A 24735-nucleotide genomic window follows, 5' to 3' on the forward strand; every position below is an offset into this window, starting at 1 on the left:
TAAATTAATTAGTTTTTTTTTACGAATTCGCAAGTCAGATTTTTACATATTCTAGCGATCTATTGATAGGACAGGCGCCTGTCAGTCCCGAGTGGCGCAGTGGTCTAAGGCACTGCATCGCAGTGCTAGCTGTGCCACTAGAGATCCTGGTTCGAATCCAGGCTCTGTCGTGACCGGGAGACCCATGGGGCGGCGCACAATTGGCCCAGTGTCGTCCAGGGTAGGGGAGGGAATGGCCAGCTGGGATGTAGCTCAGTTGGTAGAGCATGGTGTTTTCAACGCCAGGGTTGTGGGTTCGATTCCCACAGGGGGCCAGTATGAAAAAATAAAAAAAATAATGTATGCACTCACTAACTGTAAGTCGCTCTGGATAAGAGCGTCTGCTAAATGACGTAAATGTAAAATGTAAATGAGCGTGAAAGTGGTGAGCCTCGCTACCTGGGTGTGGGAAGGGAGTCTATGAGTCAATTTGCACGTCCCATATAAATGTGGTGATGAGTCGAAATCCACTTAGCCTATTGTTTTCTGGCACATTCATTTATTTTCTTTTGCGTATTTCATATGCCACAAAGTGCTAGCGCAAAGGCTTACTGTGATTTGATTGACAAAACATGACTAGTTTAGAACTGGTGTCGAACTGACTGAATAAAGTCGATCTCACATATCCTTGCTATTCATAAATCATACAACGTCGCATTGGTAAGATAGCCGTTCATTTGTCTCCCTAATTTGCATACTGGTAGGCTTTTTGGTGATCATCTGCAGATAAATTATGAAAACAATCAATGATAGATGGTGAATCCTATTCACTGCAGGTACAACAGGTAGGCTAGTGGAGCGATAGCCTCACTCTGCTGCAAAATATGACAAAAGAAAACAGATTTAATTGTTTTAAAAGCTAATGATGCTTACAGTTGCTTCAGAAAGTATTCACACCCCTTGACTTTTGCCACATTTTGTTGTGTTACAGCATGAATTTAAAATTGATTAAATTGAGATTTTGTGTAACTGACCCTACACACGATACCCCATAATGTCAGTGGAATTTAAAAAAACTAATTAATAAAAAATTAAAGCTGAAATGTCTTGAGTCAGTAAGTATTCAACCCCTTTGCTAGGGAGGTTTTCCAATGCTTCGCAAAGAAGGGCACCTATTGATAGAACAAAAAAAAAAAGCAGAAATGGAATATCCCTTTGAGGATGGTGAAGTTATTAATTACAATTTGGATGGTGTATCAATACACCAAGTCAGTACAAAGATACAGGCGTCCTTCCTAACTCATTTGCCGGAGAGGAAGGAAACCGCTCAGGGATTTCACTGTAAGGTCAATGGTGACTTTAAAACAGTTAAAGAGTTTAATGGCTGTGATAGGAGAAAACTGAGGACGGATCAACGACATTGTAGTTACTCCTCAATACTAACCTAAATGACAGAGTGAAAAGAAGGAAGCTTGTACAGAATAAAACATATTCCAAAACATGCATCCTGTTTGCAATAAGGCACTAAAGTAAAACTGCAAAAAAATGTAGCAAAGAAATGAACTTTATGTCCCGAATACAAAGCGTTATGTTTGGGCCAAATTCAACACATCACTGAGTACCACTTCATATTTTCAAGCATGGTGGAGGCTGCATCATGTTATGGGTATGCTTGTCATCGGCAAGGACTAGGGAGTCAAGATGCTAGAGGAAAACCTGGTTCAGTCTGCTTTCCAACAGACACTGGGAGACAAATTCACCTTGCAGTAGGCCAATAACCTAAAACACAAGGGCAAATATACACTGGAGTTGTTTACTAAGACAACATTGAATGTTCCCCAAGTGGCCTAGTTACAGTTTTGACTTAAAATCGGCTTTAAAATCTATGACAAGACTTAAAAATGGTTGTCTAGCAATGATCAACAACCAACTTGACAGAGCTTGAAGAATTTTTAAAAGAATAATGTGCAAATATTGTACAATCCAGGTATCTTAGAGACTTACCCAGAAAGACTCACAGCTGTAATCGCTGCCAAAGGTGCTTCTACAAAGTATTGACTCAGGGGTGTGAATACTTATGTAAATTTGCTATTTCTGTATTTCATTTTCAATAACTTAGCAAACATTTCTAAAAACATATTTTTCACTATGTCATTATGGGGTATTGTCTGTAGATTTGTGAGAAAAAAATCAATTTAAATCAATTTTGAATTCAGGCTGAAACAACAAAATGCGGAATAAGTCGGGATGAATCCCCCTGACAGACACACACACACACACACACACACACACACACACACACACACACACTCCCCTTCTCTTTACCTTGTAGAGCCTTGAATCCCTGCAGTGGGACTCTAGATGACCCGGTAACAAACTGCAGCAGTCTGGCCCTCCTCTCCTCATCGTAGGACTCCACGGCCTTCCAGAACCACTTGACCACGTTGCTGTCCGTGGTGCAGTGCTTCAGACGTGTGTTGCTCTTCCAGTCCGCTATGTCGATCTTCCCCAGGCCACACACGATCAACTGGGGTAGGGAGGAGAGGGGAGAAAATAGTTGATTAGATGGTTTGAAGGGGTGTATATTCGTGGGAAATAGTATGATAGCTGTCACCTTTCATTTCATTTAAAAAGTATATCCCAAGGTCTCAGATTCATCGTGGAACCTTTTCCCCCCGTTCAGGACACCCACACAAAGATGTATGCTCTTGAGAAATGATGTCATGTTTCCAGTAAGTGAATCATTTCTTTCCTAAACCATGTTAAATGCAACTGTCTACATACCTCTAGTTCCTTCTCGTCAAAGGACTTGAGCAGGTGCTGTGGGATGACCTCGTTGAAGCCCTTCTGCAGGGCCAGGAACTGAGCCTCGATGCCGTGGAGGAACCGCCAGTTCACATACAGCCTAGAGAGAGAGAGAGAGAAGGTAAGACCTAAGTCAACATAAGTCAATACAACATTGCAACATGTGAAATCCACACAGCACAAGGTATGTTTCAGGTGTATACTTGAGATGTGAGGGATGATGATGATGGTTGCTGTGTGTATTGTGTTGGTTGTGTGTACGTGCGTGCGTGCGTGGACCCAGGCAGCGGCTGCGGTCTCCTCCTCCATACCTGACATACTCCTTCTTGGTGTCCTCGGAGACAGAGACACTCTTGCCGTTGGGCTTCAGTTCATGCTGGATGATCTCTCCATAGGCATTGTGCTCCACACAGAATGTATGGTCCAGCACCCCTGTAATGTCATTGTCCCTGGAGGGGAGAAGACGGAAATGTTAGTTAATAGTTAACAGAGGGCACTAGTGGACTGTGGGCGTGCTCAGAGGACTGAGCACGCCCCCATTCTCATCGACGGGGCTGTAGTGGAACAGGTTGAGAGCTTCAAGTTCCTTGGTGTCCACATCACCAACGAACTATCATGGTCCAAACACACCAAGACAGTCGTGAGCCGACTAGGTGAAAAATCTGTCGATGTGTCCTTAAGCAAGGCACTTAACCCTAATTGCTCCTGTAAGTCGCTCTGGATAAGAGCGTCTGCTAAATGACGTAAATGTAAATGTGAAGAGGGCACGACAAAGCCTATTCCCCCTCAGGAGACTGAAAAGATTTGGCATGGGTCCTCAGATCCTCAAAAAATTCTACAGCTGCACCATCGAGAGCATCCTGACTGGTTGCATCACCGCCTGGTATGGCAACTGCTTGGCCTCCGACCGCAAGACAACAGAGGGTAGTGCGTACGGCCCAGTACATCACTGGGGCAAAGCTTCCTGCCATCCAGGACCTCTATACCGGGCGGTGTCAGAGGAAGGCCCTCAAAATTGTCAAAGACTCCAGCCACCCTAGTCATAGACTGTTCTCTCTGCTACCGCACGGCAAGCGGTACCGGAGTGCCAAGTCTAGGTCCAAAAGACTTCTCAACAGCTTCTACCCCCAAGCCATAAGACTCCTGAACAGCTAATCATGGCTAACCCGGACTATTTGCACTGCCCCCACCCCATCCTTTTACGCTGCTGCTACTCTGTTAAGTATTTATGCATAGTCACTTTAACTCTACCCACATGTACATATTACCTCAACTACCTCAACTAGCCGGTGCCCCCGCACATTGACTCTGCAACGGTACCCCCCTGTATATATAGCCTCCCTACTGTCACTTTATTTTACTTCTGCTCTTTTTTTTCTCAACACTTTTTTTTGTTGTTTTATTTTTACTTTTTTTGTTTAAAATAAATGCACTGTTGGTTAAGGGCTGTAAGTAAGCATTTCACTGTAATGTCTGCACCTGTTGTATTCGGCGCATGTGACCAATAACATTTGATTTGATTTGATTTGATGGGAGAGTAGTTGGTTCATGGTGTTGTTTTAGTGGCATTTCATGGATACAAAACAACCAACAACATGTCAGGTTAAGGTTGGAGTTTGTATTTTGTATACAAGTGCAAACTCAAACATTACACACTTGCTATCCTGTGTGTGTATGAATATGTATGGCTGTGCTTGTATGTATGTCTCCGGGTGTTCACGTAAGTTCAATTGTGTATAATTGTGTCTGTGTGTATATGTGTGCATCTGTGTATGTACGTGTCCAGGGCTCTAAAATCATTTTTTTTGCACTGGTGCTCCCAACTTAAAGTTAGGAACACCACATACAATTTAGGACCACTAGAAAATACGATTTTTCAATTGATTGAGATAGCCTTTATTGGGCCTATATGAATTCTAGCAATTTTTGAAGCAGATTTTGTGCCCTAGAAACTAATATGTAAGCCTGTAAAGGCATTTGTTTATTATAATTAGGTTTCTACATTGTGTAAAAGCACTGTTTCCTATTGAGATGCCTTACATTGAAAATGGTACACTGTCTCTTTAAGAATGTCAGTGACTTTCTGAGTGACAACATGCAAATCAGTCATTCATTCATTGCTATGATCATTGATCTCCTGAAGAAGCTATCCCTTTTCCATTCTTTCAGTGCCCCCAAATGTTTGCATATACTTGTAAAGTTACCAGGTTGTTAGCTAGCTAGCTAATAAGGTACCATGACTGAACAAGGTGTTAACGGCACGCAAGTCATTTTCGAACGGCCCACGACATGGTTTATGAATGTAAAATGCGTCCTGTCACTGGAGATGCTTCCAGCTGCAGCGCCAATGCGCTATAGAAGGAAGAAATGTAGCGCAGATAATATGGGTCACAACCTTTGAACAGTTTGGGATAGAGACGAGAATAGTGATTTTTTCTTCTCTAGGGCACTCGGAAACAGCGGTACAGTGAAGCCTAATCATTACAACAATTATTATCTGGCAGTTTTTTTTTTTCTAGGCCCACTGGTGCTCCCAAATTAAAATTCCAAGTCACACAGCAAAATATTTAGGAGCATATGCGGCCAAAATGGTCGCACTTTAGAGCCTTGTATGTGTCTGCTTGCATCGGTGTCTCCTACTCACAGGATCCAGACGAGGCTGTTGTGGAGGTCTGGGTCGACTGACTCCATGTCGTCCAGGGTGATGGGTTTCCCCAGCAGCTGTTTGTAGAAGGGCAGGGTGAAGCCCCCGTCTATGTAGTGGCCGTGGAAAACCGCCATGCCCATGATACGACCCACAAAGTGGAAGTAGGACAGGTGCTCCTGGAGGACAGGAAGGGAGAGATGAGGTTGGCATCGATGCATATTTTTGGGATTGACGTGTGAGTGTGGTCACTATTGTGTTGTAGAGAAAAGCTTGATATAAAATGTAGCTTATTATACCGAGGTGCCCTCCCCTCTGACCTTATCATCCAATGAGTTCACGAGGAATCAAGAAAATGCTATTCACATTCTCCCCATATCTCCACCCTTCAGTCTCCCTCTCTCAGGAATTCTTTATGCGGCTCATTCTCCTTCCTCCTCTCTGTTATTATGTGTCTCTCTCTATGTATCCATTTCTCACCGGGTTGACAGCGCTGTCGGGGTTGATCTGCAGGGTGTAGATGTCGTCTCTGGAGTACTGGAACAGGCCGTAGTAGGGGTTCAACATCTCATGGGACAGCAGGTACAGCCACTCCCTATACGGACAGACAGACATCTTGTCAGTCACGTGACACCAGCATAATAAACACACCATTATTTTGGGTTGCATGTTGGCCACACGCCCCAAAAAGCTTTTTTAACGTGAATTTCCACAGAGGTTGTTTGTTTCTGGACTACTGCCCTATGAGCAAAATATGTTGAAAAGTCATGTTTTTGGTTGAAAAGACATTGAAAACCACTGAATGACTGTTTTGCTCACTAGGTGGACCTCATGGTATTACTGAACGGTGTTTGAGCCTGGTGTGGATGACTGCAGTACCTGGCCACTCCTCCGTAGTCCAGGCCCTCCTCTCCTCTGAACTTGACCATCAGTCTCTTCCACAGGTCCTTGGGACGCATCTTCATCACCTGGCGGTACGACTCCTGTAACACAACAAACGAGGGCATGGGTATGTTAACCTTGGGTGTGTTGAACTAGGAACCAAACGGGGAGGGTCCTACCTGAATTGGTCCAATAGAAACTCTAGTTTTTGTTGCAAAATGTCAGTTTGCACTAAGGAATACACCCCTAATCTTAAAATGGGCCAACCTGCAGGCCATTCAACTTGACCCTCAATCATACTGTTTCTGTTCTAAACAGTGAGTTGTTTTATGCAGCAATAAGAGCAACAGTGGATTACAATGTGCCGGATCCGAATTCCACCTAAATCGCTTTATTTTTTTAAGTGGGGCAGAGAGTACAACAATATGCAGTCGACAATTTACCATTGTCATAATACTCCCTCAGATTAGTAGACTCACCATCCAGAACTGTTTGACAGCGCTACACTCCTCTCCTCTTTCGCTTTCCCTCTTTCTCGCTCTCTTGTTCTCTCTCTCCTGGTAGACTAGGCCCTAGTGGTGCCTGGGGGAAAGCAGCAGGAATGCACCAACACCATGACATCTGTGCCTGGGCAAGAGAGTGTGTGTGTGGGCTCTATGTGCACTAGCACCCTTTACATTACGTAAGGGCTCGCTCTCTCTCTCCTCTCCCCTCCCCACCCCCTCCCCGCTCCCCCCTCCCCTCCCCGAAACTTGCCACTACGGCCTCCTTCCCACTCTCTCGCTTCCCTCTTTCCCCCTACTTTTAACTGCTGAAATCATCCTGAAAGAATGCCTTGCCGTGGAAGAACAGAGGATTGGGAGGAGGAGAAGGAAAGATGGAGCTGTGGTGTTTGAAGGGGCCTTTTTGGCTTGGTTTATACTGCGAATCGAAAGTGCACAGTTGTCGTAGGCCTTTTCTTGTAGACTGTAAATGGGTGCAAAGCAACCTAGAAATCGTATGGTGTGCATTTGTGTGCATGTTTGTAACTTGTAACGGAGTGTGTTTAAGTAAGTTTAGATATATTTTCACTTCTTACAGTATAAAGGCTTGTTTGGGTTTTATGATCATGCACTGTATTATCAGTTTTACATGTATGCATTTGAGTGTGTACACTGAGTATACAAAACATTAAGAGCACTTGCTCTTTCCATGACATAGTCTGACCATTAGTCTGATCCCTTATTGATGTCACTTGTTAAATCCTCTTCAAAATCAGTGTAGGGGAGGAGACAGGTTAAAGAAGGATGTTTAAGCCTTGAGACAATTGAGACATGGATTGTGTATGTGTGCCATTCAGAGGGTAAACGGGCAAGACAAAATATTGAAGTGCCTTTGAACGGGGTATGGTAGTAGGTGCCAGGCGCACAGGGCTGTCAAGAACCGCAACGCTGCTGGGTCTTTCACGCTCAACAGTTTCCCGTGTCTATCAAGAATGGTCCACCACCCAAAGGACATCCAGCCAACTTGACACAGCTGTGAGAAGTGTTGGAGTCAACATGGGCCAGCATCCCAGTGGAACGCTTTAGACACCTTGTAGAGTCCATGCCCGACAAATTGAGGCTGTTCTGAGGGCAATATTAGGAAGTTGTGTGTAGGCTACTTTAAAATGTATGCTTGATTTGTGGTAGATGAGTGAGTTATGCCTCTCAATGTAAAGTGAAAAAGCACTACCTATATACATGCAAATGCAATCCATTACGATACAGTATAAATTAAGCCATCAATCATACACTTGTACAGGGTTTTCACACAGGGTCCCTTAGTTTACCTCAAAGATCTCCTCGCGGCAGACCTCGATGCGACAGTGTCCTGCCTGGGGCTGCTGATTGGACAGCTCCTGCCGGAGGATCTTGAGCTTCTGCACCAGGTCCCTCTTGTACTTGGGCACGGTGAGGCACTCGGCCTCCTCGGGGAGCTGGGCTGGGGACAACACCGGGACCTGCGGGGGGGGCTGCTGCTCCTTCAACTGGTTCGACTGACGACTACTGGGGAGGGAGACACGAGCAGAAATGATAAATGTTAACAGTAAAATAATGCAATATGAAATCAAACACAAGACAATTATAAAATATGGTATGAAATGATTAACACTATCTTTCTCTCGCTCTATTGAGTATTGTTTTGGCAATAGTGGACTGCTCCTTTAATGGCAATGCAGCTCATTTGAATTTAGAGAGAGAGAAAGAGAGAGAGGTGGTGTGGACTGTGGAGAATACGGGGTTAAAAGTGCACGGGTTCAAAAGAACCCCTTCAGGGAAACCTTAGGACTTCCGACAAGCCCTCTAAGCACTAACCTCTAACTGGAACTTTATAGAACCCCGCTATTTCTCCTCCCCAAATCTCAGAGTCGATCTGAACTAGATCTTTGGCTAGACTGGGACTTCACTGCGCGTCAAGGTGATATTACCACAGGGCCAAGAGAAAGAAAGAAAGAGAAGAAAAAGAGATGCACACAAACGCCAAGTGTTGTGAGCTGTGAGGTGCTGGTGGCTGGCGCCTCTGGGCTCTCAGCTCGTGGTAGACGAGAGGGAGTTGTGGTCTGTCTGCCTTTTGCCCTCCGCCACCTCATTCTCTCCTTCCCTCTTTCACTCTCATTCGGTGCTGGCAGACTAATTAAATATGCAGGCTTCGCTTGGTAAGACACCTCCGTTTCCCTTTAAAGCCTCAAAGCGCCTTCAAAGTGAAACTGGCGCCTTCGTCGCTGCCCTCTGCCACCCTGCCCCTGGCTAACCGCGGCTGGGGCCACCGCTGCCCTGGCTCTGTACCCACGTCAATCTATGGCCCGTATGGGATGGTTACATGCCTGGATGGGCCTCGTAAAAACACAATTCACTCAACAACAAAAAAAAAGGGCCAGAGTTTCCAACAGGACAGTACTGTACAGAAGACGGAGCTCCTAATAAAAGGACCTACTGTCCAGTAGAAGTACAGTTGTGGTTCACAGAGAGGAAGTTCTTTAAACCTGTGTCTGAGAGGGGAGGCCACAGGCAGAACAGAACATAGCCACCCACACATTCTCTCACACACCCTCGTTCACCCCTGTCACTCCCTCATTCTTCAGGGGTGGGAAAAAAAAATAAGTGTTATATTTGGAGTTCTCCAAACTAAACGGGCCCAGTGTTCCGCCGGTCGGTATCCCTGTATAATCAAGTCAGCTGGTATTTATTTTATTGGCAGTGTCGAGGCCCTTCCATGTCAAAGTGAGGGTAAGGCTCGGCTCGCAGGGCTGAAAACCACTTTAGGAAGACACACACGGAAAAGAGGCCCTTAAACAAAATGGAATGAGTTTCTCTTGGCTCGGGTTGGGAAGCCCTTGAACCATATAATAAAGCATCATTTGAGCGTTTTCGTCCAGGGCGCGGTGTAATTAAAAATAGGTTTCGCATATTTCGCCGTCTCGGGTTCCCAATTCGGAATGACCTCGGCATATTTCTAACTGTAAATATAGAAGTACAAGTGCGGCTCAGTCAAAAATCACTCTGGCACGGAGACACACGAGGGGAAAGAGTCGAGGGTTCCTTTCTGGGACGGGCCTCGATGAAATACGACTATCCGGGTAGAAAGACAAACTTTCAAATTCAATCTAGGAGTATTATTGTTATTCCAAGGTAGGAGAACAAGGCGAGGCGAGAGCGAGTGTTGCCAGAACAGAATTCGCTGGACCGAAGCGGTCACGATCATGAAGTTGGCACAGGTTCGGTACAGAGGTCCCAGCGAATCAAAAGCTCCTTTATTGAGCCTGGCGCTGGCGGGTGCTGGGAGCACTAGCCCGCTCTAACCTCTCTCTCCCTGGCCCTTTATACTTGGTGTGAACAGTGGGGAGAAGGCCGCCAAGGGTCGTCCAAGCGGTGCTGCCGTGCTGACTACTACCCACAAAGGAGAGTGTGTGTGGCGTGCCGTGGCGCTGGAGCTCAACCCTCAATCATCTTCCCTGGCTCCGGAAAGGAGGGGAGATGTTCCCATTGGCAGTGAATGGGAATGGATGGCTAAGTTCTCCCTAAGGGAAGACAAGGGAAGTATTGCACTATATAGAGAATAGGATGTCAGCCAAGGACTACCCTAGCCCCACAAAGGTAGCTTTCACAAGCCTGGGGCTGCCTCACTGTCTGACACTCAATCAGAGCCCCCATAGACACTGACAATAACACTGCTTACAGACAGGATGTTTATAGTTTTTAGGCTACATAAAATGCACCTATATGCCACAAAGACACAAACAAAACATGAAACTAAAAATACAAAGACCCATCCAAAGACCCTGACAATATAACACTGTTTACAGACAGGACGTTTACAGTATTTAGGTTACATAAAAATGCATCTACAGTGGGGAGAACAAGTATTTGATACACTGCCGAATTTGCAGGTTTTCCTACTTACAAAGAATGTAGAGGTCTGTAATTTTTTTCATAGGTACACTTCAACTGTGAGACGGAATCTAAAACAAAAATCCAGAAAATCACATTGTATGATTTTTAAGTAATGAATTTGCATTTTATTGTATGACATAAGTATTTGATACATCAGAAAAGCAGAACTTTATATTTGGTACAGAAACCTTTGTTTGCAATTACAGAGATCATACGTTTCCTGTAGGTCTTGACCAGGTTTGCACACACTGCAGCAGGGATTTTGGCCCACTCCTCTATACAGACCTTCTCCAGATCCTTCAGGTTTCGGGGCTGTCGCTGGGCAATACGGACTTTCAGCTCCCTCCAAAGATGTTCTATTGGGTTCAGGTCTGGAGACTGGCTAGGCCACTCCAGGACCTTGAAATGCTTCTTACGGAGTCACTCCTTAGTTGCCCTGGCTGTGTGTTTCGGGTCGTTGTCATGCTGGAAGACCCAGCCACGACCCATCTTCAATGCATTTACTGAGGGAAGGAGGTTGTTGGCCAAGATCTCGCGATACATGGCCCCATCCATCCTCCCCTCAATACGGTGCAGTCGTCCTGTCCCCTTTGCAGAAAAGCATCCCCAAAGAATGATGTTTCCACCTCCATGCTTCACGGTTGGGATGGTGTTCTTGGGGTTGTACTCATCCTTCTTCTTCCTTCAAACACGGCGAGTGGAGTTTAGACCAAAAAGCTCTATTTTTGTCTCATCAGACCACATGACCTTCTCCCATTCCTCCTCTGGATCATCCAGATGGTCATTGGCAAACTTCAGACGGGCCTGGACATGCGCTGGCTTGAGCAGGGGGACCTTGCGTGCGCTGCAGGATTTTAATCCATGACGGCGTAGTGTGTTACTAATGGTTTTCTTTGAGACGGTGGTCCCAGCTCTCTTCAGGTCATTGACCAGGTCCTGCCGTGTAGTTCTGGGCTGATCCCTCACCTTCCTCATGATCATTGATGCCCCACGAAGTGAGATCTTGCATAGAGCCCCAGACCGAGGGTGATTGACCGTCATCTTGAACTTCTTCCATTTTCTAATAATTGCGCCAACAGTTGTTGCCTTCTCACCAAGCTGCTTGCCTATTGTCCTGTAGCCCATCCCAACCTTGTGCAGGTCTACAATTTTATCCCTGATGTCCTTACACAGCGCTCTGGTCTTGGCCATTGTGGAGAGGTTGGAGTCTGTTTGAGAGCCGGAATTCTTACTGGTTGGTAGGTGATCAAACACTCATGTCATGCAATAAAATGCAAATTAATTACTTAAAAATCATACAATGTGATTTTCTGGATTTTTGTTTTAGATTCCGTCTCTCGCAGTTGAAGTGTACCTATGATAAAAAATACAGACCTCTACATGCTTTGTAAGTAGGACAACCTGCAAAATCGGCAGTGTATCAAATACTTGTTCTCCCCACTGTATATGCCACACACTGTGATACAAAGAAAACACAAAACATTAACTTCAAATATATAAAGATCGCTTATAAAGACAATTATTTTATTCATTCACTCGCCTTCATTTCACCAGGTAAGTTCAACGCCTCATGCGCACCAAATATAAACGACTTGCTTGAAAAATATAACGCAGACATTGACGTAATGCTGCAGAAATATACATGTGAGCGACAGAGACAGTGTGGCTGAGTGCAGACCACAGCAGCGTGGATGTGTGAGACTAGCAGTCTGAAGGTATTTTCCAGTCTGAGGCTGAACCAGCCAGTCAAATAAAAAAAAACGGTCGGTGCTGTGTTGACAAAACAGCAGGCAAATGCCACTCCACCTGATCATAGAAATATAATCTATTTTTTTCTCTATTCTATCGATTGTCTTTCTATCCCACTGACCCCCAAACCACTAGCAGTGGGTTAGTCTGTCATCTCAGTCTTTTTGATTATCTGATTTAAATGAATTCATCTTTCTACTCTTCTCCATCACTCTTCTTTCATTCCTCCATTACTCTCCTCCTTTCATTCACTCCCTATCCCTTTCCTCCACATCCAATCACACCTCTATTACCACTACCTCTCTCTCTCACAAATCACATCTTATTCTACCCCTTACTCTCTCCATTCCTCTGTCTCCTTTTCTCCTCCAATCACTCGCTCTCCACTACAGCATCCCTTCATTTCCTGGCCACTAGTCTAGGTAGGGTGGAGAACGCAGGAGTGAAAGAAAGAGGAGAGAGAAAGAGCGAGAAGAAAGGGAAGAGAGGAACCTCATTGCAGAACAGTAGTCTGCACTTTGGCGCATAACTCTCACATTCCTCTCCTTCCACATCCTTCTTTCTCTCGCGCTCTCTCATTCTCTAAATCTCTCCCTCTGTCTGGTATACAACTATGCATTGAATTCCTTCCTTTCCAACCTTGTAAAGTGTGACAACGTAGCGATAATGACAAAATCCTATGTTAAACACGCCAATAAGTGGTCAGGCTATTTTCCTACCTTTGCCTTACATGGAATCAAATAAGAACTTCGAAACCTCAATCAAAAACCATAGCAGCATTAGCTAGGGACTCGGTACCTTTCCGTTTTTCTAGGGGTCACACACACTGCAACACAGCATGCTGTCACCACACAGTCTTTAACAGTGAGGTAACACTTATGGTGAGGTCATCATCTACAGCATGTCCTCTCTGAAACAAAATTAAATGGCCCAAGGAATCCCCGCGAAAAACATTTATCAAGCGTGTTGTGGGCCACGGCGGTTTGTTGGGTGAAATATTCTGAAATCCTGGGGCTGATCGAAGACAGATGTGCTGCTGATGGCAGGCCAGGCCTGGCTGCAGCACCGCTAGGCTAGGCTAGCTAGCTAATATGTTTTCCAGCAGCTCAGAGCAGAGCTTTCTGGGATGGGCCAGTAGGGGTGTTACTGGAGCCAGGGGAGCCCTCAATGTTTGGAGGGGGTGACACACACACACACACGTAAACATGCATACACACACCAATCATAAACTCACACATAATTGTGCAACACACACACACACTCAATTCATAAAACAGGGTTCACACACACACTTTGTCCTCCCTCCCGGTCACAGATAACTCACTCTGCTCCCCAGACAATGCTTCTATCAGCTGCATCATCTGGTCTCACTTGGTCTGTTTACTTGCCTGTTTTTCAGTCAATAAGGACTGTTTATAGTTCCGGCTTAGAACCAGTCAACAATCAAACAAGATGTCCATGTTCTGCTAAATGCTTTTAATACCCAATAAAACACGATTGTGCGAGTGCCAACAAAGCAATAAAATATAGAAAATTGTGTCTTCATAGAAGGGTACTGACTGAGGGGGTGGAAGAAATGTTGCCGCATTGTAGCATTGTTTAAATGGAGTGTACACTAGTAGTCTGGGGGTTAAATTCCAGGGAGAGAGACGATTGGCTCCTGACTAACTGCCATCTGAGGAGAAAAGTAACACACACACACACACACACACACACATTAACACACCTGTGCTCAGCACACACACACTAACACACATTAACATACACACACACACACTAACACACCTGTGCTCAGCACACAGGTGCTTATCCCTACTTGTATCTACTTACACAGCTACACAGACAGCTCTCTAACAGTATTTGGTGTCTTTTAAAAATACTAAACAGCACTAAACACTAGAACACGTAGGGTAGTGACTAGTGATGTAACGCACTTTGAGGTACAACAAAGGCCTAAACATAGCCAATTAAATAAGACACTATTGGAGCCGACTGCTGCCACCAAATGTATATTATGCAAGTCTACAATATGTGGTAGTTTATTACTTTGGTTTGCATTGCTTTACTTTTCCCTCATCTGTGAATAAAAACGACATTCCAAGTATCCAAAAGCAGCTTCTTTCAGTGTGGTGCAAATATTGCCCTCGAAAGGGAATAAGACAGCGTTGTGCATCACCGTAAACTCACTAAGCTAGCTCCCCTACCGGCGGCCATTTTGACACATATGGATACTATTTCGTGCCGAACGACCAGATGTTGATTTCACAAACACGCATCTCGTGCCAGGCGCTGTTATTGCAAGGTTTCGACTGAAAAATCATATCAAGCTCTCTATATCATAGCTTAGATTTACCTCGTTCCAAACGGGGTTTAGATACTGCCAAATAAAATAAACAGTCCCTTCACCTGCTCCCTCCTTGTCCATCTTACTGTGTGCAAAGCAGCGTGGGTAATAGCGTGATAACTGGACCGTTCCACTGGGGCGCACGGTACACGGCTGGTGTTTGAACAGCTGCTCAGAGGGGGAATACCAGCATGCACGCACGACACGACACGACACACACACACCTACCTGCTGGCTTTCTGCAGAGAGATCTCTAGCCTAGCAGCATCTGATCCACATTACAGTGAGTTTCCTCAGTAGTGGGATGGCTCCAGCCCAGAGGCCTTTAATGGCATGCCACTACCTGTGGTTCAGCTGAGGCAGCTCACTCACGACTGCTTGCGCACAGACAGACAGCCAGGAGTGTGTGTGTGTTTGGTGAACCTGAATGGCATACGTGAAAATCAACAGTGGCGAAGCTACACACACAGACGGCCCACTGGTAGGGTCACACGTGTCAGCGTTTTTTTCAGCCTGAACTTACGCTGCTGTCGTGATGTGTGTGTGTCAGTGTGTGTGTGTGTGTGTGTGTGTGTGTGTGTGTGTGTGGTGAAAGGTTGCCGAGTTTGCACACACTTGTGTCTGGTTGAGTGGTGTGTGTCAGTGTCGTTGTGTGTCACCCCCTGAAGAGTGTGTGTGTGTGTGTGTGTGTGTGTGTGTGTGTGTGTGTGTGTGTAGGGTGGAGGGTTACCTGAGGTTAGTGTTCTGGCTCTGGCTCTCCATGGCCACGCGGGAACCGTTTGGACCAGGGCCGTTTGGACCAGGGCCGTTTGGACTAGGGAGGAAAAGAGGGAGAGAGAGATAGAAAGAGAAAGAGAGAGAGCGAGCGCGAGAGAGAGCAACAAAACAACAGTGAGATAAAATAGTACAAAAAGACCTTGGGCTATCACACAGCAGACGGATTCACTAGCAGCAGGTAGAATTCTTCCTCAACATTTTGCTACCATGACATTTTACTGTGATCTAGAAAATAAGCAACCCCAGTGTTTTCAGTTACAACAAACCCCCTGAGTAGACCACTAGATTAGAAGTAAAGACCCCTGCTCGAGTCAAAGGTCACAGCCTGAAACAGTGACAGTGTTTGCACTCACTTGAGGACCAGGTGGAGGTTGGCGGAGAGGCGCGGGTCGGTGAACTGCGTGGTTCGGTTGTTGTGGTCCACAAAGTAGACACGTCCCGTTGCCGTGTTGCGGATCTCCCAGCCCGGCGGCAGAGGACCCAGCTCCTCACAGTTGACGTTGCTCAGATCCCTGGGCAAGAAAATAGGACCACAGGAGACCATGAACACAACTAAACCATAACCACATTACCCCATTGCTCACTCAACATAGGGTGCTAAAACAACAAGGGTATAACACAATGAGCATAATAATGCAGTATTTACAACTATTATTATCATTATACTTTATTAAGTATTAATCATCTAGGTTAATGAGAGTATATTATATTTTATAGTGTAAGAACCAGGCTATTATAGTACAAATCGACTTGTAAGCACAGTCCTATTGCTATCCATATTTATTCTACCAGTTAGGTAGGATTATTGAGTGCTAATTCTCTTTTCCAAGTATACAACAATCTTTTCTTCTAAGTATAAAAAGGACATCCCAGAGGCGTGCCTAAATTCAACTCAACAGAGTTGGATCGATCGCAAAACATCTGAGAAAACACTTGAATAAATTCCAATAATTCCCTATCTCTCTAATCCCCCATAGACCTACATTATTTTCTGTTGAAACCTAAACCCTGAAGTGGGATGTTTTAACTGTCCACTAAGGACTCATCACTAAAACAGTCTGCACATGCCTGGCTAAGCTGTTTCATGACATAATGGGTGTTTGTAAAGCGTTCTGGGCCAAATGACCATGATTCAAGGATCAATCTTACGGACATAGAATATCTGAAGATCAAGACTTCAATATGGTAATTATTTGGGATAAATCGCTGTGCTTGTGTATTAGCTCATCAATAAACAAGAAATACTCAGTGGAGTGTTCAATTGAACCTTTGTGCAAAACAGTTAAGGAAGGTGAGGAAAGGTCAGGGTACACAAGCAGGGTTGTGTTCATTAGGCACCAAACAGAAGAAAACGGACTGAAACAAGGAAGTCTGCCTGGAGAGGAGAGAGGGGATGACAGAGAGAGCGCGACAGAGCGAGCGCGAAAAGTGAGGGAGAGACAGTGAAAGACAGACAGTGAAAGAGAAAGAGAGAGAGAGAGAGATTGTTATATGTATGGTTATTTTGAAACTTGATTATTGTTGTTACTGTTGTCCCATTGACAATATTGATTATTATTATTTTAATTATGTTAATATTGTAAATCTCCAAAGTAAGCTTTGGCAATTTGTACATTGTTACGTCATGCCAATAAAGCTAATTGAGAGAGACAGAGAGAGAGAGAGAGAGGAGAGAGAGAGAGAGAGAGAGAGAGAGAGAGAGAGAGAGAGAGAGAGAGAAAAAAAAAAAAACAGGGAAAAAGAGAGAGAGAGAGAGAGACAGAGAGCGAGAGAAAGACATGGAGGTGAGTGTGTGTGTTCATAGCAGACTGTACCTGGGCACTCGGGGGTCGTGCCATGTGCTGACGCCCGTCTGGGTGTGGAGGAAGTACACCTGGCCCTGCTGGGTGGTTCTCTGCTCTGTGAGGGGGGACACAGAAAGACAACACCGTGAGAAAAGCAGAGGGAATCTTAAAATGGAACACTCTTTTTTCTTCAATTCTTTCAACTTAAAATGGCACACAAATGAGTATTTATGTTCTAAAAATATGGACAGGACACCAAGTGTATGTGTACCACCCGGTATGTGTGCACCGACGGCGACAAGGCACCGGTGTGTATGTGTGACTCTTGCCTGCACATGTAGTCCCTCATTCATCCCCATTAACCCTCCATTTCCTTCTGACACCACACACATATCCCACCCAGCTCTCTCACCTCTCACTCCCTCAGTTTTTGGAAGCCACACCCAACTGGTCAGAGTCAGAGACTGAGTCTAATGAGAAAAATGCCCTCTGGCCTTAAGTGAGTCACCTCTGCCAAGCACACTGGGCATTTTCAGAGGCATGGATCACCGCCATTCTAACTGAATGGCATTCATCACCACCCTTATAATTTCCTTCACAGACTCTCTGGTTCAGTTCTTCTACAGAGCTCAGTGTTGAGCCTTGAGTTTATCCAGTTCAGCACTGAGAGGCCCAAGAGCTCTGCAGGAGATATACACTGAGTGTACAAACCATTAAGAACACCTGCTCTTTCCATGACAGACTGACCAGGTGAAAGCTATGATCCCTTATTGATGTCACTTGTTAAATCCACTTCAATCAGTGTAGATGAAGGGGAGGAGACAGGTTAAAGAACAATTATTTAAGCCTTGAGAAATGGATTGCGTATGTGTGCCATTCAGAGGGTGAATGGGCAAGACAAAAGATTGAAGTGCCTTTGAACGTGGTAGGAGGTGCCGGGTGCACCGGTTTGTGTCAAGAACTGTAACACTGCTGGGTTTTTCACGCTCAACCGTTTCCTGTGTGTATCAAGAATGGTCCACCACCCAAAGGACATCCAGCCAACTTGACACAACTGTGTGAATCATTGGAGTCAACATCTCCATGCCCCGACAAATGTTTGGTATAATCAGTGTTTACTCATAATTAATACATTTGCAAGACGGGCCGTGCAGGAGGGGGCCAAAAAAAAAAAAAAAAGCACTCACTAACTGTAAGTCGCTCTGGATAAGAGCGTCTGCTAAATGACTAAAATGTAAGTTGTGTTGTATATAAGAATAGAGGTAGAAATAGAGGATGGGGAACTTCCACAGAACAGGGAGATTATGGCGACTGGTGGGCTGGTGTTGTAAATTAGTGCATTGCTACAGCATATTAATAATGGTGCAACATACTTTGACTGTTGACATCCAATGTGTCAATGTTTTTAATTGTATATGTCCCTATCAAATTAATATCGTCCTCAGGCTAACCGCTACCACATATACAGAGAGAGAGAGAATCGGCTGGCGGACGAGACTACTAGCAAATAAGCTATTATATACATACATTAACTGTGTGTTGGTCTCTGGCTGTGAAAGTCAAACTGGTCCAAAAACTGTGTGAATGGGGTGCTCGAAACAGCAGCAATCCATAGCAACAGCCTAGCAACCACCAGCCTGTAGTAGTTAAATCATATTGCATAATGTATGTAATACTTTCCATCTGCTGAGGCTGTACAGCGGGAACAATAATAATATCTGACACTTTGACAAGGGCAGACTTGGGGTTGACCAAAAACACACAAATGAAAAACATTCTAAATGCACCTTTTGTCCACATGAATTTTCTTCCCCTCAATGCCCTCCCCCCGTCCCCCCATCTTTCACCCATCCCCCGCTCCCCCTCTTCCCCGCCCCATCTGTTACCCGCTCCCCCCATCTGTACCCGCTCCCCCATCTACTTACCCGCTCCCCCCATCCCCGCTCCCCCTCTCTTGCCATCTATCTTTCTCTACCTTCCTCTCTCCGTCCCTCCCTGTGGGAATATCACTCGGCACTGCGAGAACACTTCGGAGCGCTGGGAAGTATTCGCAAACATGGGGAAGAGAGGAGAGAAGAGGAGGGAGAGGAGAGGGGAGGGGTGAGGAGAGAAGAGGGGCCTGCGCTGATTGCAGCTGTCATGATGTGGTGCTGTGGGAAGAGGGGAGCTGAGCGAGGGAGGGAAGGAAGGAGAGAGAGGGAGGGAGCGGAGAAAAGCAGGGAGGGACAGAGGGATCTAGAGAGACAGGGAGGAAGGGGGTGAAGGCTATGGTTGTAGCAGCAGGGAGATTGCTGTACCACACTCTCAAAGGCTGATAACAAAGCCATCTTTGACCTGGTATTACCCCTGCTACATGGATACTGCAAGGTCCACTAATTCCTTTCACTGAGAATTACGGTGTGTGTGTGCGTGTTCATGTGTGTGTGACCTGCTCACTGTAACTCTGAGTCAGGTCAGTTGAGGTGTGTGTATGGGTGTTTATGTAAGCATGTGACTGTGCTTACAGAAGCCTTTGGCACATCATGCTGGCTGAGTGAGCTACCATGTGTCTCGCTCTTCCCCGATAATGAGTAACTGTACACATATCCCTTAGGTAGGTTAGGCAGAGGGTGTTGTGTGTGTCTGAGTGCACCCCTGTCCTCTGCCCTCTCCATATCCCTTGGGTAGGTTTATGCGGGTTTGTAGGCTAGTGTGTGTGTGTGTGTGTGTGTGTGTGTGTGTGTGTGTGTGTGTGTGTGTGTGTGCGTGTGCGTGTGCGTGTGTGTTTCTGTAACCACATCACTTGACCACCATATCCCCCAGGCAGGTCAGGCTGTGTGAAAATGAGTGTTTATACATTAGTTATGTGAATGTGTGCGTTAGTGTATATGTTTGTATGCAGGTCTTTGTATGCAAGTATGTTCGTTTTTTTAGTGTGTCTCACCGTATCCCTCTGGCAGGTCCGGCGGGGTGTGGAGGTGGGTCCTGCTCATGTAGTTCCTGTGTCTCTGGGAGCGGACGCGTCTCTCCTGGACCCGCGGGTCACTGCCACTGCTGGGCAGCACACCGATGGCCGCCCCGTTGGGGGTCATGACCGGCGTGTTCTCATCCACCACGCAGCTGAGGGGCCGCCCGGAGGGGCTGGAGTACTCAGACGCCGGCCTGGAAAGGAGGGGGGACACAGAGGTTGAGATAATATCTAAGTAAGTGTGCACATTTGATGGGGTATTGTTTGTGTGTGTGTGTGTGTGTGTGAAACGTGTGACGGCGTCGGACTGTGTTCGTCCCCCTGCCTGTGTGTGTGTCTCAGTGGCAGTCTAGTCCATGAGTGGCAGGAAAACAACTGATAAGACGACTGGTCAAAGGGGAGGGAGTAAAGGAGAGGAGACGAGAGAGAGAGAGCCCCCCTCCACTCCCCCAGACCACTTTGTCTGGCCATCCAGGGCCACTGACGCCTTGGTTATCTCCTTCGACAAACCCCCCCAACCCCGCCTTAACCCCTGCCTCACCCACCTCCTGTCCCCTAACCCAATCCCACCATCCAACAGCACACCCCTCCCCCTCCCCAGCCCGCTTAAAGCAAAATAGGAAGGCCAGCTCCAGAGCAGTAATTTATTTGCTTACTTCCCTATCGGCTCCACTGATACGGGTGCCCTGTAAGGAAGGCGACAGTTGTTCCAGGAGAAAGGTGGGCCAAGCCAAACCTGGCTGGCCCTATTTAGGGGGCTGAGCCTTTCAGGAAATTGATAGGAACTCCCTCATTAGGCTACCCAGTGACTGTTTTGTTTTCCTTTTACAATAGTGCAAGGATGGCCTATTTTCTGGGGCAGTGAGGCACAATATACTACTAGACAAGCTTGTTGATGTTGTGTTGTGGCATATAAGCAACTGTTTCCCTTAGGACTTAGTTGGAGAGGATGTGTGCCCTTTTTTAGGGACAACGTAAGGAAAATATTCGAATAAACAGGCTAGAGGTGAAGAGGGAGGTTGATGTTGTATTATAAAGAGTGTCTGGACTATTTATGGAAATTACAGATGATGGATTTGACCTTTGGTACTCAGTGTGTGAACAAACGGTCTGCTGGATGTTGGCAGCACTCCAGGGTCAGTAGCTGCCGAGGGGGATTCTATCTGGTGCAAAGGTAGGTGTGTGTGTGTGTATGTGTGTTGACGTACCTGGTGGGCCTCTCCCATTGTGTGGTGCGTGTGATGTGGTTTAGGTACTGGATCCGACCAGAGGCTGTCCTCCGCTCCTCCCAGCTGATACAGACAGACACACAGCAAGACAGACACAGTGAGCAACAGACCAAGGAACAAGTATTTCATATGCATTTTGCAACCAGATTCAATATGCCCCTATTCCAACCAGATTCAGATCTACTTTCAAGCTAAACCTTATACAATAACAAATAACTATCTCTACGTAAGAAAACTATGTAAATCTAGTAGCGGATTTATGCTTGATCTGGCAATGCGGTCCGGAGGCTCCGTACGGAGGGTGTGACGCAATTGCGGAGCCTCCGGAGGCATGCTGAGGCCAAATTGAGCTCCTCACAAATGTTGTAACAATGCAGAGGGCTCCGTATACTGCCGCATTATAAACACTGTATAAACACAAAACTCACTTCCTTGACAACAGTTATGCTCAACAGCTCTGCTACACAAAGTGCAAGAAGTATGAAGCCCTGACTTCTGCAGAGGCTGTATCGCCGTAAATGCTGTACGGCCAATGCAGACGCCTGATTGACCACGCAGAGCCTTTAAGCTCATTGGATACACGCAAACGGGTACATAATGTAGCTTTAGTCATAAGATACATCAGGAGCCCTTACCCATCAGGTAAATCATTATCAAACAGACGGCTGCAGTCCACCACGGGGCCTCCTGTGCCGATACGGTCTCTGGACTGTAGACTCACTGGAGACAGGAGACAACAGCAGCAGTTAGACCAATATCATGTAATGCTGTATAACTAAGGCCATGAGAATGAGATTATCCTAACCGTAACCTGACCGAGGGAAACTCTCGACCCTAGTAGAACCAGGGCTCAGAGTTCTTCCTGGTCAGGTCACATCGTCTGGAAAACACTAAAAGCAGTGTGTGGTGAGGTCAACCCAGAGTATCGAGACACCGGATCCTGTCTGTGTTGAGCAAACAGACTCTGTGGAAACCTAAGAGGTCAAAGGTGGTTTTACTGAGAAACGAGCTCCTCAGACAGACATGGCTTTCCTTTCAGATAGACCGATGATAGTGGCGAAACATCCAGCAGACCTGTGGTTGTGTCAGACAGAACCACACGTCTGATTTTGTGTGTGCGCATGCTTCTGTGTGTGTGTGTGTGTGTGTGTGTGTGTGTGTGTGTGTGTGTGTGTGTGTGTGTGTGTGCGGTTCAGAGCACTATACACAGATCTACTCACCAACTATCTGGCCTCTCACTGTGTCGTTGTCATTGGGGTCCCAGCTTATTCAGGTCCAGTCTCTGATCTGTGGGGTTAGAAGAGAACAATTTGAATGAGCAAAGAATAACTTATCAAAGCTCTATTTTTCCCCAAGGGAATTTCAAAAGTGACATCGACAAGCTTTCTATCCGTCTGCCCTTAGTATTGAGTAAGGACAAGACAAACAACGCTATTACAACACCGTTATGTCATCACCACAAGAACAACACCATCCCATGCAACACCACACCATCCCATGCAACACCATACCAGCCAGCAGCATACCAATCTGCATCACACTGCTGGTTTGCTTCTGAAGCTAAGCAGGGTTGGTCCTGGTCGGTCCCTGGATGGGAGACCAGATGCTGCTGGAAGTGGTGTTGGAGGGACAGTAGGATGCATTCTTTCCTCTGGTCTAAAAAAAGATCCCAATGCCCCAGGGCAGTAATTGGGGACATTGCCCTGTGTAGGGTGCCGTCTTTCGGAGGGACATTAAACTAGAGTCCTGACTCTCTGTGGTCACTAAAGATCCCATGGCACTTACAGTAGGGGTGTTAACCCTGGAGTCCAGGCTAAATTCCCAATCTGGCCCTCATACCATCATGGCCAGCTAATCATCCCCAGCTTCCAATTGGCTCATTCATCTCCCCTGTAACTATTCCCCTGGTCGTTGCTGTAAATCAGAATTTGTTCTCAGTCAACTTACCTGGTAAAATAAGGGTAAAAAATATTTAGAAATAAATCCTCATACAACATACCACTCTCCCTTCAAAACAAGAGGGGAAGAAAACGTTCATACCGTGGACAACAAGAGAAATATGAAAAGATGAAGACTAAGATAGTCAGAAAACTACATCAAATCTGCCTGTGAACAAGACTGTCAGCCAATGGAAGGAGGCCTACAGTAGTAGAGCGGTCTCCATTTCACAGTGCGGGTTAAAGACCTGATCCCAAATCAGCCGTAGCTGCTCTCCCTCTACTCATCCTAGACATTCTAGATGTAAATGTCAGCTCCTATTAGCTAACTCTTTGGTCTGGGTCAGGGGGAGCAAAAAGTGAGAGTACACCCTAGGTTGTATCCAGACTATGGGAGACGGGGTAGTGAGACCATCCGCTCACCAGTGTCTTCCTGACAGACAGCACTGTACTGTGGATCAGGGATCTGTTCCGGATACGCGTCTAGACTAAACAGGGGCGGTCTAAAGGGTTACAAGGCTGGAATAGTAAGCAGCTTTCAGAAGAGGAAAAAAAGAGACTAAGTGGAACTGTATCCTGGCCTGCAAACATCTAAGGTGCATTTAAAAAAACTAAAGGAAAAGGGGAGGGGGACAGGCTCAGACGAAAGGAAAGAGCAGGGGAATAAAAAGGGTACATGAACCAAAACTACCACAAAAAATACACTATCTATACAACATATGTAGGCTTAATTACTAGTGTATCAACAGTATGTCTCTCTGTATACAAGTCTTGCCACCCAGACCGTGCATAGCCGATATAATACAAATATTACTGATCCATGTATACATTCTATACATACTGTCCGCCATCACAGACGCACCAAAACCAGTTTAAATAAACAATGGTAAAATAAGACAAAAACAAAAGGATAGAATCCCGAGGCCTGCAATTTGTAACTAGGACAAAGGGCTCTGAGGTTTGTGTCAGTGCGTGTGTGTGTTTGTATGATGCTACAATAAGTTATAGTACAGGAAGTGGTAGAGCTGTACCGGGCCAGACTGTTAGGAAACGGCGCGGCAGCAGAAGAAGAAGAGGCCCCTAGAGACTGTGGTGGCTGGACCACAGACAGACAGACAGACAGGCGGGGGGGGAGGGTTATGTGAGGACTGGTGCCCTGCGACAGCCTGTCTCCCTTGTTGTCCACTTCTTGTCTACATCAGCAGCATCGACCCATACTGACTGGCTTTAGTGCCACACTGTCCGA

The 24735-nt window shown here is 46.0% G+C and overlaps 1 pseudogene; it reads right to left on the reverse strand.

The window, feature by feature from the left end:
* The window catches only part of LOC121532596, a 67642-nt pseudogene that overhangs the window by 3918 nt on the left and 38989 nt on the right, over positions 1-24735 (reverse strand).

This window comes from Coregonus clupeaformis, unplaced genomic scaffold, assembly GCF_020615455.1.
Source record: "Coregonus clupeaformis isolate EN_2021a unplaced genomic scaffold, ASM2061545v1 scaf0810, whole genome shotgun sequence".
Lineage (NCBI taxonomy): Eukaryota > Metazoa > Chordata > Actinopteri > Salmoniformes > Salmonidae > Coregonus > Coregonus clupeaformis.